This window comes from Tenebrio molitor, chromosome 1 (assembly GCF_963966145.1).
Source record: "Tenebrio molitor chromosome 1, icTenMoli1.1, whole genome shotgun sequence".
Classification (NCBI taxonomy): Eukaryota; Metazoa; Arthropoda; class Insecta; order Coleoptera; family Tenebrionidae; genus Tenebrio; species Tenebrio molitor.
Window position 1 is genome coordinate 24,535,403 of NC_091046.1, and position 5,508 is coordinate 24,540,910.

General features: G+C 34.2%; 1 long non-coding RNA gene across 1 annotated transcript; it reads left to right on the top strand.

Moving 5' to 3' along the window:
* Nucleotides 1-1,710: 1,710 nt before the first annotated feature.
* On the top strand, nt 1,711-4,007 carry LOC138123445 (uncharacterized). The gene is made up of 2 exons (XR_011156790.1): nt 1,711-3,794; nt 3,846-4,007. It is a non-coding gene; the product is annotated as an uncharacterized lncRNA (long non-coding RNA).
* The last annotated feature ends 1,501 nt before the right edge of the window (nt 4,008-5,508 follow it).

Sequence of the window (5,508 nt, forward strand, 5' to 3'; positions counted from 1 at the left end):
TTTAATAAATAATTACTACTTTACAAATTTTATCTTTGTGTTTATCACAGGTAAATATGGAATTCTGTATTAAATGTGGATGCAAAGTAGTAACCAGTGGCTGACAAGGATTTTTTGGAATTAAATATGATAAAATTTGTGTGGTAATATTAACAAAGTTTTTTAAAAGCCCCACAAATTTACAGACCCCACGGTCTTGAAGCCAAACTAATCGTAACAAGGGTCCTGGAGTTGCTGTAGATAATAAAGAAGAGACATGTATCACAGTGAAATGTTTCATTTATTTTTTTTATAATTTTATTAATTTCGGATTTGGTTTGGAGGTTCTGGGAATTTGAAAATAACTGTTGTTATTTTCTCCGTATGCAACGCACTATTTGCCCTTGTTAGTACTTCAACCGTGATGAAATTCAAGGAAATTTAAATTATTGTGGCAATTTAGTTGATTTGTAGTTTAATATCTTTAAAGAGATGGCGCTAGTTAAGGGTAGATTTTTTGAGGTTAGCCGAATCAATCATTCAGCTAGTTTGTTACGGCCGTAATAAGCGCAGCGCAGTTCAGATTTAGTAGGCCATGTCCAGTGAGAGATTGGTTTATATAACAATCACTAAATTATACGTAGAGAAAGTTGTACCTAGCGCACGTAAAATTTGAAATAAATCCTTCAAGCAGTAACATTTTTACCCTGAAATTATGCTCTAATTAAATTTTCTAGTGCATTTTGTAGTGTTGGGTTACATTACAAGCCTACAATTTAAATCTCCCAGTCTCTCGCTGGACGAAGTTTACAAGAAAAAATGAAATGGGATTGCTGGCAACAATTTTTTTTTCGTAACTATGTTTTCAAAAAATTTAGCTAAATGTTGGTTGTAGTCGATTAGGATATGTTACACGCTAACGATTCTGGACTCTTACAGCTGCTGTTATGCCAGAGCGACCTTCTTTAGCAGGATAATACCATTTTGTGATATCTACTTATTCGCTGCTCAATATTGAAATTTATAATTTTAAATTGGTAGTGACATCGACAATTGTTAAAAATAGTAATAATTGCAGGAAATATCGAATTCGTTGTTGCCATTTAATTAATTTTTTTGATCCAAATTTTTTTTCTAAAAACAGCGACATCTCTTGGCAATATGAATAAAAGTGACTCCAATTTTCGTAGCCACTCTGTATATAAGTCACCCAAAAATCAAATACATTGATTCGTTGCAATATCTGTAAATAAAAACTTCTAGAAAAATTAAGATTGGGATATGATGATGGTGATTAACAATGGGAAAGTAAAATTGCAAAAAATAGCAAAATTTGTATTATACTTACATATTGAATTGACATTAATTACAGATTACACATTTTGTTAAAGTAATATATTATAGATGTGGTAATTGGTATACAATCGTCATTAACACTAACACAAAATCGCGTAACAAAATTTTCTTAGTACCTACCTACTTTGTTATTTTTTATATTACATTGTTTTAGTGGACAGCAAAGAACAAAATAACCAAGTTAGAATTCCAACAATAGAATCATGGCTGCAGACATATTATGAAAAACATAGCAAGGAAAATTCGGATTTAGTACACATTCCTTGGTCGTACCCAGAACAGCTTGAACAAAGGTTGGATTTACCACCATCAATAAAGAAAATTAAACCTGAACATTTTATAAATGCTAATTTTGAACAGTGGGGCAAATAAATCTATTATTTCTATTGTATGTGTGTCTTTTAATCAAAATAACGTCCACTCTCTGTGTATTTTGATAATATTTAGAGATATTGAGATGTAAATTCTAGAAACACTACGAGCATTTGGACTTCAAGAGGGATTTTTTAACTTCTCATTTTAATTGAAGCGTTTCACGAAGCGCAGAGTGTAGATGGTCATAAGTTGATTGTAAAATTTCAGAATTTTAATTACACTGGTCAAGAAATTTTAATTTTGAATTTGTTTCTTTGATGAAAGTATTTTTTCTTAATGTTTTAAGTACCCTAAGTTTAAAAAGTAAAGTAAAAAAATAAGTACAGTCATGTTCAAATAAATCTGGGACAACTATTGTAACGTAACTCTCAATTTCACTTGTTAATATAAATCTGGGACAACTTTTTTTTTGTGTTGTAACCTACCTGAGGGGATGGTCCACTGCCTCGGCATCAGTCGTAGAGCAATTTGTGTATTGGGGGGTTGCTTTTCGAAAAAAATAGGGCGCCAAGGATTTGGTTGAAAAAAAGTTTAAAAATTTAACTCTGGGTTCAAATCCGAAAACCTCAGAAGAAAAATTCCGGCAATTCAATGATACAAGCGCATTGAAATAAATGTGTATTGATGAAAAATTTGAAAAATGAACATAAAAAGAGTATTTGGTTTGATTAATGAAATTGTAAAAATAAAATATGAACTATTCTAGCAAGCCGCTACCATTTAAAAGTAAAAATAAATTTCGATTCGGTTTCTGACCCGGGAATTTGTCCTATATTAGAGCGCGTGGCCACGTGTCGTACAGGGCGTTAATTTACTTCAAAAATATTTGAGTGATACGAGCGAACAATCACGCGTCAAGTAGCTAACCCTTCACAAAGTTTATTACAAGTTTGTTTATAAAAATTCAGCGAACTTGCGCGTCAGCTAGATAGCTTGGATTGCGCAGATTAACGGAACAAATCGTCCGTTCCTGATGGCAAATTTCCGCTATGAATAAAAAGCTCTGACCGTAGTTGCTGCGGTGCTGCCGGAAGCTGGACTCCGGGACTCCGGTGAGGGTGGCTTTGGCGGTGATGATTGCGCCTGCGCGGAGCGTTGAAAGTAGCTCGCCTCAAGGATGCGGCGGTAGTTCCTGTAGGAACACGGACTTGCCTCTGGAGAGTCCGGGGTACGAAGACGTTATTCAGCGGTAGAACGAAGATAAAAAGCGAGAGTGACGAGATAAAAAAAAGGCCTGGGGAAGACATTAGAAAATTACCCAGCTGAAGAAAAAAAGGCGGAAGGCCGAAGATAAGAAGGTTGGAGGTCTCACCTGACTTTTTACTCTTGCCTTTCTCGGGAAATTGTTCAGCGAGATGTCCAGTCGTGGGTGTTCTCGACTGCGGCTACGGGATTGTAGCTGCTTCCCTTTTGCGGCACTTAACGGTAATATGACGGTAACGTTCACCACGTAAACGTAAACAAACTTGGTGTACACGCAAAACGGGAAGAGAGCTAAAAATCTCGTATCTGTCCCTTTTATTAACTCGGTGTTTTTGTTAACTCCACGTGAAATTGAGTGGGCCAATGGTGTACTGCCGTATGCTGCAGTCGCAGGAAAAGTACGGTGTTGGATTTTAATGAGAGAAGACAGTTGACAGACCAAAATAAACAAAGAAGTGAGGTTTAGTTAAATGAAATTGTGGATGGAAATTTGAGAAATCAGCAAACCTTTGCTCGCTGAGTCACACGGAGAGGACAATGGGCATTGAAATTGAACTAGTTTCGCCCACGGACTAGTTCGCGGCACGAAGGAACGAAGGCACTCAAATTGAGGCTCACGGTGCCCAAGTGTGGGCCCCCAGGGTAAAGTTGAAAGGAACAAGGTGGCTAAACTACCCTGCTAGTAAAGCTGTTTCCGTAGGTGACGGTGAAATTTTGTTCTAACTTTTGGAAGACTCCTACTTCCCCTAAATCACAAAGGGTGGCGATATTCTTCAGCCCTTCACCACAGGGCGATGAAGATGAGGAACTTTAAGAGAAAAATGCGGAAATGAAAGAGGTTGATGATGTAATTATATCAAGTATCCATCGAATTACCGGATGTGAGTATTTTAAACAATTGTTTCTGAGGCAGAGTCAAAACTGTTTTTCAGCATGTAGCGCAAAGGAACCCTCAACACAAAAATCACGACTTTGGAATTTTTTGTCAAAAATGGGGCGCTTTAACCCGTTACAGTGTTTTAAATGTGACTTCAAACAGTTAATGAATTAACATTTTATTAAAAAATATATTTTGGCTAAAATTAACAATTCAATGGTTGTTGTTTTATTATCATTCCTAGGCATTTTGCAGTAAAATTACTTCGAAAAGATAATCACTTGTCAACTTTGACAAATGTAGCAATCAATAGGTACTATTGCGATCAAAAAATTTTGGACACTAATGTCATCGTGCTGTCATACATTCTAAAACGATCTTTATGTATTAATAACCTCAATTTTGATTGTGTCAATTTTGAAAATGTGAATGTCAGATTTACCGAGAAAATATTCAAAAAGTTGTAAAAATCAGATAAATGGAATAGAACCAGGTTTTAATTAATAAAAAATATAAAACAAATACCCAAATGTACTCGTATATTAAAAAAATTATATTTTAAACCGGTGTCAAATTGACAACAATTTCATCTTTCATGTGACAGTTTCAATAAAGCATGATTTAGAGTAAATTTTTTAATGTGACAGAAGTTTGATGTCCAAAATTTTATGATCGTAATAGTACATAAAAAACAAGAAAACTGTACCTATTATATGAAACAGAAAACACGGTTTGGTCGCATTTAGGATTTTTCTTTATACCATACTGTTATTAGGATTTATCAGTACTCAATGCTTGATTGATATGACACCTATAACAGACTAGGCCGTTATTCAAAATTATAGGCCGTTATTCAAAATTATCAGACCGAGGCCGTTATTTTTGCTGCCGTTGCTACGGTTACGGCACAAATGACAACTAAATTTTATTTTTGAAGTAAAGAGAAATGTCAGTCTTACAAATAAATCATCGTTAAATGTTAAGTATTATTGGTATAAAGAAAACTATAAAACAACATACGGCCGATATGGATATAACAGACTCGGTTGATTATAAAGTCTCGGCTCCGCCTCGATTTTACAATATCTCAACCTCATCTGTTATATAACCCATATCGGCCTAATACCGTTATACAGGGTGATGAAAAAAAAGTGCCCGTGCTAACCTGCACGTTATAAAGTATTTTTAACTAAACACGAATTCGAAATCCAAAATTAAATTTGTCCACTCTTCGCCAAGATATAAGATTTCCTTTTTAGACAATAGAAATCTATATGATTAACCGTTTACTAATAATTTTATTGTTGAAGTCTAGATTTTGGTCGAGTTGATAATGTTCTTAAGTAAAAAATGCAAAAAGTCTATCGAAACCAACGTTATTAAAGATGTTAGAGTACCATTTCTTGGGTCCAAAGAAAATTCGTCAATGTTACAACATTGCAAAGCTCCTAAGATACAGAAACATGTAATTTTTGAAAACGATAGCAACAATAATTCAATTTTTAATATTAATGGTTTTGTCAAATTTAACCTGTTAATTTGGACATCTGTAATAAACTTTATAACATAAAAATTAGTCCAAATTTTAACAGAAAATGTTAATCTAAGAATACAATACTGAGATTTTAATAATACAAATGGTGGTTTTAAATGAAGCAAAAAATGTCATTCTTCTGAAGTTCTTGCGTAAAATCAAAAATACCTTGTGGATAAAATGT